This window comes from Acomys minous (genome assembly GCF_964271855.1).
Source record: "Acomys minous genome assembly, chromosome: 13".
Lineage (NCBI taxonomy): Eukaryota > Metazoa > Chordata > Mammalia > Rodentia > Muridae > Acomys > Acomys minous.
Window position 1 is genome coordinate 54,026,217 of NC_140495.1, and position 15,415 is coordinate 54,041,631.

The 15,415-nt window shown below is 45.1% G+C and overlaps 1 pseudogene across 1 annotated transcript; it reads right to left on the bottom strand.

Moving 5' to 3' along the window:
* Nucleotides 1-5,380: 5,380 nt before the first annotated feature.
* LOC311581921 (microtubule-associated protein RP/EB family member 1-like) lies at nucleotides 5,381-6,289 on the bottom strand (annotated as a pseudogene). Its single transcript has one exon. The product of its transcript is annotated as a microtubule-associated protein RP/EB family member 1-like (transcript).
* Between the last annotated feature and the right edge of the window lie 9,126 nt (nucleotides 6,290-15,415).

A 15,415-nucleotide genomic window follows, 5' to 3' on the forward strand; every position in this document is an offset into this window, starting at 1 on the left:
CTCTCTAACGTGCTAGCCAGTGCCCAAGTAGGCTTGATCTGATCCATTGCATATTTTTGTCATTAAAATTTCCAACATTTATTATTTGAAAGATAATATCATATGGATGCGGATATCAGATATTTCTATTTCCTAAATGTAATAAGGATGAAACTCGCTCTCCTGCCATGTGGCTGCCTGCCTATGTTCTAACTCAAGAGACAGGCTTGCTTTCTCCCTCTTCGCCATCACCCTTGGGCACAGGCACATCTGGCTCACCATGTGATTATCCTTTGACACTCTAAGAAAGCTGTCTTCAAGCTTCCGCCTCAGTCCAGTCTTATGTTGTTTTATCAGCAAGACTAAGAACCCAGGCAGGCTTGGGGAACCCTAGTTCCCCCAGAAACAGAACCTCTAGGATTCATACAAAGTTGTACTGTGAAGCAATTTGAATTCAGACAAGTACAGAATCTTAATGAGGTAATTAAGTACTTACGTGAGAACTCAGGGGACACTCAACAGTCACCAACATACACCAAAAAAAAAAAAAAGCAGAAGACCAAAGCAGGAGTTAATGCCTGAGAGCAAGTGTGTGGTGGTAAATCTGAAGTGACAAAGCACTGGGCAGCAAAACAGGGGCATTCACCTGCTTTAAGTCACATGAGAGAAATGAAAGCAAAAGCCAGTGAAGTTAGAGACCAAGAGTGTGCACGTCTAGGCTGTGAAATGCCTTCAGGGTTATTTAAAATTCAATGTGGGGGTTAGCTTGAAAGTCATAATACACGCACAATCTCTGCATAATTGTGCCAGTCACTGAATGTCACAGGAATAATAAGAGTAACTTGAGGACCTTGACATTGGGCACATCGCTTGGCTTCTGTGATTTTATTACAGGGAATGGCAGTGAGCTAGCAGTCTGTGTGGACATTTTCATCACAGTCTGCTCTGGCTGGAAGCTTCGGGATGGAGAGGCACCTAGAAGTTAAGAGTTTGCACTACACTTCCAGATGAACCATATTTGAATTCTACCACGTAGCCTCTTCCAACCACCTGTAAGCAGATCACTTCCTGTGGCTCCAGATCTGACAACCCTGACCTCTGTAGACACACACACACACACACACACACACACACACTCATACACATAAACACACAGTGTATACTCACAGAGACACATGTGGTGCACACTAACACTATACACACTATGCATACAGTATACCCTAACATATGTACACATGGGAAATACCGACATAGACACACGTACATGGTATATACTCTCACACACGGTGTATCTCACACACATGGTATACACTCTCATACACACACACACACACACACACACACACACACACACACACACTATGTTCTCACACAGTGTACGCTCATAGACACAATGAATTTTTAGGGAGATATTTCATGGCACCAAATAAAGCAGCAAATTTCTACAAGACATTTATTGTATCCATTTTACTTGCAAATTAAATAATTTACCAATAAAATGCAACAGAAAATATACTGAGAAGCAGAAATATATTGTGCACGCTGAGGTTAAGCTGGCCTTTGGTGTAGCTGGGGTGGAACTGTGCAGGGTCCAGGGTGTGACGTCATGCATCCTGGTCTATCATCTGCCACCTCAGTCACTTAAGACAGCATCTCTCACTGAACCTGGATCTAGGCTGATGGCCAGCAGGCTCCAGGCACCCTCTATCTCTGCACCCCATACTCAGGGACCTGGTCATGCCTGGCCTTTTACGCGGGTGCCGGAGACTCAAGCACAGGTCTTGCTGCTAGTGAAACAGGCACTCTCACCCACTGGACCATCACTCCAAGACCTACATGTATTTCCAGCCTTTCATCTTTCTCCAGATATGGGAAGCCATGAAGCAGAGTTTGATGCCCAGAGCTCAAGCTTCTGGCTAGGGGTCTGGTAATGGCACATTCACTCTGGGGTCTCTGTCTTGGGCATTGGAAAGACAGTCATGCAGTAATGAGGTGTTTAGGCAAGACATCTCCCATACAGTTGCAGATGTCACATACAGTGAGATGCATGTTAGGTGAGTGCATGTGTGCTTGTGGAAGGATATTCCATGACAAACCCAAAGCAGAGAAGCTACTGGTGTGCTTCTCGGTCCAATAACCCAAGACATTATCCTGTTTCCACCCCTCTGGGGAAAAGAGACACATAGCTGTCTGGAGCTCCTGCTCTCACATGGGTCCTCTTCACCCGGCCCCACCCCACACTCCCCAGCCCCAGCTCATTCTTGTCTGTACCAAAGCTGATATTCTTCCAAAAAATCCTCCTTATCCTAGGTCCTGCCTTCCTTACTCTTTCTACGTTCCACCAAAAGTAAAAAAGTAGATAAAAGAAAGTAAATAAGACTGAAAAGGGTATTCTGCTGGAAAAGGACATATTTTGTTTTCTTAGGTTCTACTTATTTCTAAGTCAGGTTATTTTCCAATGTTCATATCTTAATTGTGTTTGAAACCTTAAACATAAGACCAGGAAAGACGTCCCAGAGGGGTTGAGGATATATTGCATTTGCCGAGGGCCTCAGTCCCACTCCCAGGACCCTTGTCAGGCAGCTCACAATTGCTCATAATTCCAGCTCTAGGAGGTCTGATGCTTCTGGCCTCTGCTGGGACCTGTGTTCGCATGCATATAACCATAAGCTAACACATTAGAGGTAAGAAATTCGAATAGTGTGTTGGTTTTAAGTCAGTATGTTTGGAATAAATCAATTGTACTAGGGATGACTGCAGTCTTGTTCTACAGTCAGATTTCAATCACCTGTGAACAAAACACCAATAGGTAACTTGGTGGTGCATAGAGCATAGGAGAATCTGGGAGGGACGGGCTGACTTTCTAGGGCTGGCCTTTCCTTAACTAAAGCAGTTCCTGGGCAGCTCATCATGGAAGCTGAGGTTAAAGAGCCAACAGCACCTACATGCAGGTGGCTGCTTCCACCCAGGTAGGACTCACATCCTGACTACACAAAAGCCAGCCCTGTAACCCCCACTAAGTACAAAAGTGTATCCTGATTCACTCTCACTTTCCACAAGAGCTCCAGTGGCTTTTGAAGACTCAGGGTAATGGGTCTGTCAGATCTCAGCCTTTCCCCTGTTAGGTCTACTACTGTGCTTTCATGTCAGTAAGACTTGGCTTAGCCCCACCTCTGCCTCTAGTCTCTGTGCCCCATGCTTTGCCTGGAGAAGCATCCTAATGCAGCCACCTGACTCATGGACTGAGGTGGTGCCACGTTTCAAACACAAGTTTACTGAGTGTTCCTAGGAAGGGGCCTTTGTGGAGATGGACAGCAGAGATCCGGTGACAACAGTGGGATTCACTAAGTGTGGTCTCATTTCAGAGCCTCTTCTAGGAAGTTTCCCAATCCCTCCCAGTGTTCACGTCTTCAAGAATTTCCTCTTAACTCTTCTAACAGTACTTTATGCTGCATTTTCTCTTCTACAGTATTTTCTTGTTGGTTTCATTTTATTTGCTTGTTAGGCAAAGGGAAACACCTTATTATGAGCTGTGCGGTTATGAACTAAGGAAGGGCATGAGAGAGAAAAAGGAATTCTTTGTTCAGAAACCATGAGACAGTAAACTCACCTTGGTAGTGTGTGAAGTCACACATGCTGAGGGTGGTAAACAGAAAAAAGGGAGAGAGAGCCAAGCTGTGCATCAGGCATGGCAGCGTATAGTGTGATCATCTCAGATCTGCATCTGAGGGTTGGCCCTGAGTCTCCAGGTTCTTACAACCCTTATGGTGAATTGTGGAGAGACACATGGATAAGAATGGGAAAGAAGATAGATAATTCAGAAGGAAAAGAAACAGAACAATTCAGAGGTGTGCCTCACCTCACCATGGCCTGGCCCAAATTAGAGAAAAGGGGGCAAATCAAAAGGATTCACTGTGACTTTTTAATGGTCATTAGCTTAGAACCTGCCTCCCCTGAGCTTGTATAATGGGGCTTTTCTTGTTGTGGCCCCTTGATTGAGTGAAACCCAGGTGCACTAGGTTGCAGGTCTCCCAAGGATGCACTCCTCATATCTTTGCCTCTGGACTTTCCTCCTCTGCTGTATCTTAGTCTCCTACAATCCCAAAGCCCCAGTCAGTTGTGAAGCTGAGGCAGAGGCATAAGGAGTGGAGTGCTCTATAGGGAGTCTCTGTATCGTGCCTCCCCTGCCTTAGCTCAGGCATCAACTGGGGGCAGAGGGGGAATTGTAAGGGCCAGAGAAAGTCAGTGTCTGAGGGGAAGCTGGGCCTAACAGCTCAGTTGCACACAGGAACTAACCTTCTGGGACTGATGCCTGGGAACTCACACCATACTAAGCCAGCCAGCCAGAATCACTTATGGTACATGAAGTCCCATGCCTAGCTGAGGATGTATTTGCAATGGATGGCTCCTGGGGGAGGGAGAGTCAGTTTTCTTTAAGGATGAAGTACCTTTTGTATGTGGTCCTATACACACATGCATGCCCACAGCACTATCGGGGCTCAGTGGGGCTTCTGTTCGTTTCTTTCTTTGTTTCTTTGTTTGTTTGTTTTTAAACACATGAAGTTGGAAGGATGAGTGGTAAAGACAGAGAGAAATAATTGGAAGTGAAAGAAAAAACGTGGATTTGATGAAAGCCCATAATATGCATTGATACTTTCCCAATCAATGAAAAATTTAAAAGAAACTCATAAGCAAATAAATAAGAGTGTGATAAAGAAGGGATGCTGGAAGAAAAGGGGAAAAGAGGAGAGAAGGTTAAAAGGAGAGAGTTAAAATGGGAAACAGGACAGAGAGAGAGAGAGAGAGAGAGAGAGAGAGAGAGAGAGAGAGAGAGAGAGAGAGAGAAGGAGGAGGAGAAGAAGAAGAAGGAGGAGGAAGAGGAGAAGGAGGAGGAGGAGAAGGATGACGAGGAGGAGGAGGGAGAGGAGAAGGAGGAGGAGGAGAAGGATGACAAGGAGGAGGAGGGAGAGAGAGAATGGAAAAGAAGAAAGGGGTGGATGAGAAACAGGAAAAGGTAGACTGGTAATTATAGCACACAGATCCAGTTAGAAGCAAATTTTACATGTGTCCTGGGAAAACATATCCATATCTTCTCCCCTTTCCAACAACCAGAACAAACCTAACAAATCATACTCTTTTTTTTATTACACTTAAGGCATTTATTTATTAATTCCTTCTCTATATGAATTTCACATTAGCTTAAAGTTCAATTCAGTCTTTACATTTCTCTGAGGCTGTCACCTCATGTGTTATAAAACCCCCTTTTCCATCAGACAGTGTGACCAGAATCAACTAGATGTTAGTACTGTTCTCCTACAAGGCAACAGCTCCTAACTCATACTCATCTGAAAAGCTGAGACTTCTGCAAGGTGCACTTTAAAGAAGATTTACTTTTTGCTTATGGCAAGAAACCAGTGAGTCCTCTAAGAATAATAAAACCGAGTATTTAACAGTTAAGGACATGGTTTGGAGTGAAGACTTCAGGTGTTGCTCTGCTGGTCCAGGTTGCTTAATACTCTTCTTGTTCCTCCTATGGGCCCCCTTCATCACGTATCACAAAGCCTTGATCTGTGGCATAAAGAATATCTACAATTCTCTGCAGTGTATGGCCATTTCCTCCTCCTTTTCCTGGCAAATCAGCTCAATTTTCCTTAGCTTTCTGAAGTAGCTGTCTCTCTCCTTCCCCAGGTCTTCAGCAGTCAGCTTCAATACTTTGCCCTCCGCGTCAATCTCACTGCTTCTCAGTCCCCAGTGCCCACACCAGGATTCTTTTGCACTATCCCAGGGCCAGCCTTGGGAGCTGCAATAGTTCTCTGTGTGGCAATGCATCTCTATGGAGCTGCAGGCCCAGAGAGGACAGCTTTCTTCTGTTCACTCAGAGCTGGAGTGACAAGAGAAGGAGCCACCACAGTTTGATCTTGTCTGGCATCTACAGGGCCATTCTCTTTTCCATCATGATTTGCATCAAAAAACTTCTTGAGCCATTGAACAAATTCAAAACTGTCCTGAAATTTTCCTTTTGCTAATGTATCCCCAGGACTAATTTTGTCCACACCCATCCTCTTGAAGCCTGCTTGTAGTATTTTGAAGTTCCTAGTACGTTCATGTGTGAGCTTAGCTTCCAGTTTCCCTTCCTTCAAGGCAATGGAGGCAGGGAAGAGCGTGCCCACAAACTGACAGGATGCAGCCCCTGCACATAACCGTTCTGTCTTCATCATATTCAACTGTAGACAGTCATTGATCCAAGCCAGCATGTATGTTGACTTAGAGTGTCACTGGTGACTGACATCAAATACACATTCACTGCCATCTTCGGCTCCGAGGGGACCTGTGTCTGCTGTTTGAGCACCCTGCTCTGGTTCAGTCTTCATCTCATTCACACCTTCAAACACCACCTGCCCAAGGCAATACAACGAATCATAATCTCACTCTCACAGGAAAGTGCTGGGGAATGGTGTGACGTATTCTGATGTTAATTACTGTTTGTTGTCTCTAGGACCCACCTAGATGGCTAAAAAAGGCCATCACTTGGGCAGGGCAAATGGGTAGGTATGGCTAAGGTTCCTGGGCTTGTGGAGAGAAATGTAAAGGAGAAGAGCAGAAAAGAAATTTTGCCATCTCCCAACCCCATGCCATCATGAAAGAGAAGCACATGGCTGGCGTGGATGGAGATTTGGCCCAGATAGAGAACATTAGCAAGTACATGGGATTATGGATGGGAGGTATCTAGATAGAAATTATTAGAAGCAGATGGCATAGGGTTGGGAGAGGGATCCCACATCCCATATCCCAGGTATGGGATGCCTGCCCCACTATGGGAAGTAGTTTAGTGGATTGATATCTGCCCTGCCCCAGGTTAACTAAGTCTACTTTAATGTATAACAGATATCTGTGTCTTGATTATTGCTAGCGGGTTATACTGATATAATAATAATTATAGGCCTGATAATAAACATTATTAGACAGTACTGATAGTTAAGCACAACCAGAAAGGTTGCAGAGTAGTAAGTTCACTAGGCGTGTGTAATATCTGTCTTTAAGTACTGTAAGGAAGTGCTAGAGAGTAGGCAGCGCTATAAAGAAGGGAGCACTCCTCACAGTCCAGCGGACTCCAGGGCATCACTCCTGCTCTGCTGACAGCCTGATGGAAGATAGTGTCACAATGGTGGAAAGACCAATTCACCAAACAGCAAACTGAAAGAGACTCAATGGCGAGTCACTGCTCACACCTGCTTATACCTGAGGGTGCTAAGGCACTGCCTGGCGGTGGCAGATGTGCATAGGCAACTGCTCACACCTGCTCACACCTGAGGGTGCTGGGACACTGGCTGGAGGTGAAGAGCTGTGCATAGATAGGCAACTGATTACACCTGAGGGTGCTGCAGCACTACCTGTGGGTGGAGAAATGTGCACAGGCAACTACTCACACCTAAGGGTACTGGGGCACTGCCTGGGCATGTAGAGATGTGCATAGGTAAATGATTACACCTGAGGGTGTTGGGGCACTGTCTGGTGGTGAGGGATGTGCGCAGGCAACTGCTCACACCTGGGGGTACTGGGACACTGCCTGGCGGTGAGAGATGTGCACAGGCAACTGCTCACACCTGTGGGTGCTGGGGCACTGCCTGGGTGCAGGGGTGTGCACAGGCAACTGCTCACATCTAGGCATAACCTTTTTTGGTTTCTGAAAAGGGGGGCAAAGGATCCTGAGTGGGCCTGAGAGTACACCACTGCAGAGGTGGGCAAGGGAGGAGAGTTCCAACCCTACAAGTAGCTGTTTGCCGTTGCCAAAGCTCGGTTCACTCCCCATTCTGCAAGGTGCGTCCTCCACTTCTGCTCTCTTGCCTGCTCACAATCACCCTTCACCGCTTGCCCACTCTACCTGTTCCCTAAGTGAGTCCTTCTCTCTGGAAGCACAAGAACCCAGGTGGCTGCCAGAGTGAAGCATGGAGGCGTCTCCTCCTCTGAAACCCTGGGAGGCCACGAACAGAATGTCAGCCTACGCATAGACACATTTCACCTCTGTCAGAGCTCTGTGCAGATTCCAATCTGTCAAAGTTCATGAAGGTGTGGCTAAAATCCACCTGGCATCCTTGGCGGGAAACAGGGGCAACAGCTATGAGTGCCTGAGTGAGAGACCCGGCTGGCGCCATGCGTAGTTGAGACTCCTGACTTCTTCCTGCTCCCGCGCGGCTCTACATGGGTAGGAGAGAAGGAAGGAAGGGACCCAGGTGCGTGAAACATCCCTTCCGCCTTCATTCCAAGTCCAGTGCCTCAGCTTCCATTTACCCAGACAGCAGTGGGGAAAGGCCAGCCCTGGATCAAACAACTGAAGTCTAAATACAGACCTGAGTTGGGACCTCAGACCCCAAGGACACAATCCTACTCCTGATCTTCCTACTTCTGATCTACAAAGCATGAATGAAATGTCACCAAGACCTTCTGCACATAGGGAGGAAGCTTGCTACCAGCACTAGACGCTTGTTTGTAATTGGTGGCACCCAGCTCAGTGCCCTAGCTATGTTGTTGCTTTATCCTAGACTTCTTTTTTTCCTTGATTGCCTCTACCTAGAAAAGTCTATAGCAGAGCTTACCCACCCAGTCACTGGAGTCTAAAGCTATGTGCTATGTCAAGAGAGTTCCTGTGAGCCGAGTACAAATGTAAGGTCAGAGGGCCAGTCAGTTTTCAGTGTGTGTTCCTTGCTCTCTCCCAAATCCAGCTCATCATATATTCTTTTTATTGTTTAAGAATTCTACACATGCATACCATATGTTTTGATCAAATCTGGCCCCCCTCTGAATCTTTTCAGATCCATAAACCACTTTCCTCCCAGATTCATATGATATTTTCTTTTGGAGCTCCACTAGGCCTCCTTGACTCTTCATGTATGTGCACAGAAGGAGGGCCATGTACAAAAACATGGCTGCAGTGTAGCCCCACAGGGTTCTCCCTGTCCCAGCATCCACCAGGTATTAATAGCTAAGGGCGGGGGGCTGTCACAAGCTCATTTCCCATCTGTGCTTAGATTGTGTTTGGCTTCATCTTGTATTGATTTTGTGCACTCACTGATAGCCACTGTTAGTCAACAGCCCTGTCGTATCTTGGAAATACTGTTTTACTGCAAATGTCCAGTCCCTCTGGCTCTGTAACATTCTGTCCCTATTCCATCGTGATCCCTTGAGCCTTGGGGAAGGAGGCAGGATGTAGATGTCTCATTTAAGGTTGACCATCCTACTACCTCTTGTCAATAGCTTCTGATTATCTACTTGTCAACTAGTTATGAGTGTCTGTGTTTATCACAATCTACTCAATAAAGTAGCTTCTCTAATGAGGGTTGACCTCACTGATCTGGATGTATAAAGTACCTAGGGGTCAATTTAATATCAGGATCATTTAGAAGAATAATCATAGTGTGTTCACCTCTAGGGGCTATGACCTACCCAGCCAAGTGCTATTGGCCCACCTATAAGCATCAGGCTTGAGTTCTGCCTTGTGTAATGTGCCTAAATCCAATCAGAAAGTGGTGGATTACTCCTGTAATGTTTGTGCCACTATTGCAACAGTGGACACCTTGCTAAGCCAGTCATTGCTATAGGCCAGGGTTTTCAGACCTGGGCAAAACTATTGATCAACCACCACTCCACCCCATGACCCAGAAGTGAGCACAGCGCCATCCAGTGCTGTGTGAACCGGGCTTCCAATTTCTAAATAGATTCAAGGCAGAGACAGAAGGGAAAGCACCAGGGTGCCCCCTTCAGGACAAAAGAAGCAAACCTGTGCAGTGGGGAAAGAGATGGCTTTGGAACCTCCCCCCTGCACTTCTGCCTGGCTTTTAATTATCTGCGACTTGACATTAAAATTATACTTGTCCATAACCCCAGGCTAAGATGGAAGGGTTCACAATATGGCAAGACCCCACAAGATGTGCAGGGGAGACATGGTGACAATTGTCCAAAGAACAGGTCAATATTTGCCACTTGGCTTTCACCCTTGGCAATGCAGGAGCCTCAGCCCTGGGCAAGCTACCAACAGCCTGTTCGTTCCACAGGGGACCAGGAACTCCAGAACATACTCCCTGTACTCACTCTATACCCATTTCATCAGGTGACATTTCCCAACACCAGGGGGGGGGGGAATCACTCGAAGTGGCTTACTCAGCATCCATGAAAATGAACACTTTGGTGGAGCTGGTGTTGAGTGGGGCTGAAGCCAGCAACTTGTCAAAAACACAATATGGCCATAGCTATTGATCTTTCCCACGCTTAAGTTTCACGGGTGGTGGGGGAGGCAGACCACCACTGGGCCCCTCTACCAAAACCACAGAGGTGTTGCTGGTCCTGTCAGAGGGAGGCCACAATCTAGTCAGCCACATCTGTGACTGATGTTGTGTATTTTAAAAGATGAGGGGCACAGACATCAAGGGGTCCCATGGTTACCTCCATTCCTCTCTCCCCCTCTCTCCCCCACTTGACTCAGTCCATTGTCCTTGTGTGCTAACATGGCATGTTCAGCAGAATGTGGCTGCTGTGTGTTCAGAACAGAGGCTCATGGTTTGGTTTGGTCCTCTTGCATTCAGACACTTTTATTGCTGCCACATTTCCTGACCTCCACATTCAGTCACTCTCCCCACAGTTTAAGAAGCTAAGGTGTGATCCCTTCAGTAGGTGAGGAGACATCCTTGAGTGGGCAGTTAATGATGTTTCAGCAAATGCCCCGAATGCCTCTTATGAGTGCCACTGTCACCTGCTAACACTCACTGTCCAGGTGTCCACCCTGTACCCTGTGTGGATGGAAGAGGAGCGAGGGGAGCTGCACTGATAGTGTACACCAGTCAAGGCAACGCTGAGATTGCCACAAGGGGGGCCAGGAATGGGGAGGGGGAGGGGAGTGCACAAAATTGATACAACATGAAGCCAAACACAATCCAAGCACAGATGGGGAAGGAGCTTATGAAGGCCCACCCTAGCTATTATTACCTGGTAGATGCTGAGACAGGGAGAATCCTGTGGGGCTACATTGCAGCCATGCTTTTGTACATGGCCCTTCTTCTGTGCACATACATGAAGAGCCAAGGGAGCCTAGTGAGCTCCAAAAGAAAATATCACATGACTCTGGGAGGAAAGTGGTTTATGGGCCTAAGTGGACAGTTGCCTACTTTGGAGGCACAGGGGCTGTCTAGCATAGCTGACACAAGCTGAGATGACACAAGGCAGGGTTACCCAGTTCCTCTATCTTCCTGGCACCAAGTTGTATGGAAAATTCTCTTAGAGATCCTCCTTCCTGGTTATGTGGGGAAGATGTAGGTTCTTTTATGAATTCAATGCAGATGAAAGGTCCTAGGAAAACCCCTGATCTCCTCAGATGAGTTTTTATCTTTCAGATAAAAATACTAAAAATTTTAATGGCAAAAATATGCAATGGATCAGATCAAGCTTACTTGGGTACTGGCTAGCATGTTAAAGAGACAGGAAAACAAAAACACAAAAGAAAAAATTGTTTTGACTTCAGGAGTAGCAAAGCCAAACAACTCTGACAGAGTTTGGCAGTGCATCAGCGGTGGGCATTCTGAGAAGGAAAGGTAAGAAATTACCTCATTAATGGGATAATTGTTTCTCCCAGCTCCTCAGGTTGGCTTAAGGTGAATTCCTCTTTCCACAGGTTAGCTAGGTCCTTTACTACTCTGACTGCATTAACTCTTATGTCTTGGGTGGTTTGAAAGTCAGAACTTCACTGAGGTAGACACATTCCACAATCTTCACCAGAGGATACAGCTTTTCTTTAAGTGGTTTTCTAGTGCCATCAAAACAGATTGACAGCTGAAGCTCTTGCTTTAATCACATTTATATTGGGACATTTAATTTGATTTTTATTTCTGATTATATTTTCAGCCAATAATGCTGTCACTTGCTTCTTCTACTAGCTCAGTTTCTTTGAATGCAGCTTCAACAATTATTCCTATTTACCGTAATTGTGCCCTGATGTGAAAATAAATTCTTTACCAATTCTAATATAATATGAAGTTTAAAAATATCTTGGTCCCATTGATGTCATTCAAGTAACAGAAGCAAGATGTATGTTCCCTTGTTTTATTTCATGTATGATTTACATATTTTAATTAAGACCACCAATTAAGTCCCAGGACCAGTTTGAGCTGAGCATACCAGGGACACAGAGTCTAAGTGTGGTCACATCATTGTTGCCAGGGGTCAGAGGTGAAATAGGTCTTCATCTGTACCTTCTTTGTCTTCTCATTACTCAACAGGAACAACTGTGTGGTCACGTTGGAACTATGCGAAGGCTGGGATTTAGGGGGCTAACATTATAGGATGTGTTCTAAGTCACAGTAGTAAGTAGAAAGTAGCATGGATTTCTTGGGGAAAGAAATAGGGCGAGGATGGAAGTGGGGTTCAAATTTCACACAGGTGATACATCCACACAAGTAAAGATGCAGAGGAAGGCAAGCCGAGAATGCTGTGGAAGAGGACGAGAATCCCCTCCTGGCATCTGGAATGAGCACTAAGTCAAGCCAATGCTTGATTTGTGCTTCCACCTGCTTTTGTTTCCAAGACACTACCCTTAATCTATGTGAGAACTCCCCCTTAGGGAAACACACCCCTACTACTGGACATCATCAGGTCTTATCTCCTTCCCCTCAACTCTTTTAAGGAAGAGACTACCCATGACTCAAAGGATTATGAACAAAACGGAGCATCAGAGAATGTCCAAGAATACCTAATCCTCATATGGTGGGGTCTTCAAGTTAACTTTCTGCCTGCAAGTCCCTCTTGAAGAGCCACTCACTACTTACTACTACTAATAATAAACGTATCCAGAATGTCTCTGTTATGCCCAAAAAAATCACACTAGTATCTTCCACTTGCATCTTCAAACTTCTAGACTGGGAGTTAGCTCCTTTTCTTCTTCGTGTTCTTTAATCTCCTTCGTGTTCACACACCGTCCTTGAACACTTCCTCTAAACTTCACACTCTTGCTCAAAGTGAGCACCAGTGCCTACAGGGAGAACGCCATGTGTTTAGAGAGTCGATCATCTTGGCTCATTCTCCCTGCCTTGCTGTTCCTGCCTAGTATTAGCCCTACTCCTTGTCACAACAGCAGGAAGAATAAAACCCACTCAGTTCAGAACCTACCTGACAGGACAGTTTTCACCTGACTTACTATGTCTCTTTAAAGAAAATAACCTGACGGCATCACTGCCAGGATATGAGACCCTCCATGGAAAGAGTTCTCTACCACTTCTTCCTGTTGTGCTCGGAGCATTTGCTGACACACGGCCTGTGTCATGACGCTCTCCTACAGAATCCCCGAGCCATTGACTAACACTAAAGAAATGACTATTCACTTCACACCTGGCAGTGCTAAGGTAGATTTAGTGACAGACAGACTCTCAAAACCACAATGGGTGCATCTCCTGAGACCTGCGGAGAAAAAGGTGAAGAGCTTTTATTTCCTTTCTCAGAAAATAAAAGTGTGAAAATCACTTTTTCTTGTAAAATGGTAATAAAAGACAATCACTGGTCACAGCTGCCAGCTCAGCTGCTTGCTAGAAGACACTGGCTGGAGATGCTGATCCCTCAGCTCCTCAGCCTCTCCACCATGCTATCCATGTCACACACACACACACACACACACACACACACACACACACACACACAATTGGCATATACCCATGTCCTCTGTATGTGCTCAAGCTTGAATCACTACCTTATTCTTCAATCTAAAAATGAAGGAAATCACTGATAAACATCAAAGTCTTTATTCACCAGAGTGTCTTAGAGTCCTATGTTTTGCAAAGTGTTGTTACAAAAGAGTATTTTTATTGTTTTTTATAGCACATTTTGGCCATATTCACGAGCCACTTAAAGATCCATCTCCTCTTCCTCTTCACCCTATCTTCATATCCCCTCATTGAAAACTGTAAACAAACACAGCCTGATTTTCATCTAAATTCCTAATTTATTTTGCTCCATCTTTTAGACATATTCTCATTCTCCTTTTTCCATTGCACGCCACCTCTAATGCTTAGTGTCCCGTGACTCTAGAGGAAGGGCTGGGCTGTACTGCTGGCTCTTGAGACTATTGGGTTGCACAGAATGGCATGGACACTTCAGGAAACGCAGGCACTGGGGCACTGGGCTGGGTCAGGTGGCAGCGAGTGTGACACTCAGGCACAGACCATCTTCCAGGATGTTTCCACGGTTTACATTCTGTGTTCTAATGGCAACTCCATGGGTGAAGGTAGTAATGTTGGCCAGTCATTGATCTCAATGCTTGAGGTCAGTGTGATGATTCCAGGCACCAGTGTATTTATAGACATCATTAGCTTAACATTTGATCCAATAGGTATATTTGTAGAATTTATTGATTTATGACTGTTTTGTGACATAATTTTGTTGTATAGCTCAGACTGTCCTCAAATTTGGCATCCTCCTATATTGACTTCCCAAGTCCTAAATTTATAGAAGTTCATTCCCACTCTGTATCCTAGCTATATGTTTTCAAAAAGCGATTATTTTATTTTTATATGGAGATGCTTGCCTGTGTGTATGTATGTGTATCACAGGCATGCAGTGATACCAGAGGCCAGAAGAGGTTATGGATCCCCCAGGAGTCAGAGTTACAGGCAGTTGTGAAATACCACATGAGTGCTATAATCTGAACTTGGGTCTTCTGCAAGACCATCAAGTGCTTTTGACTGCTGAACCATCTCTCCTGTTTCCTAGCTATTCTAGTTACTTACTTTTCTATATCTGTGTGTATGCATCTATGGATTCCACCAATTCATGGATAAAAGTGTTCATGGAAAATGCATTTGCACTAACCACACCTTGTCACACAGTAACAACTGCTTACAGATCATTTGAGTTCACTTAGGAGTTGTAAGTCTGGAGATGATTTGAAGTCAATGCGAGCATGTAGATAGGCTATAGGCATGTATTAGGCTATTTTATATAAGACTCAACAGGGATGAAATTGGATTCCTGGAACAAATATTCTGTGGGTGTAACCGGATAACTGTACTGTTGTATCGAATATTAGTTATAATGATGTTGACCCCAGAAGTAGATGAATACGTAGACAAAAGTGATGATCAGAAAATGCCTAAACATTGAGTGTACAATCATGCAATTTGCTACTCTACCATCATTGAATTAATAGTGCCATAAGAAGAACACTCTACACCATGGTAATGCAGGAAAAACTTTCCTGGCATATCTTAGGAAAAATCCCTAGGTATGAGTTCACATGTGTAGGGTTATACATATGTGATAATAATGTAACATTATTGGTGGAGGAAGATGACTTACTTGACTTATTTTTCAGTGGTCATTGTGTAGCATTGCTTTAGTCATGTTTATTTAAAAATCATTCTCTGAAAATTCTGGGCATGGTGGCACATGCATTTAATCTCAGCAT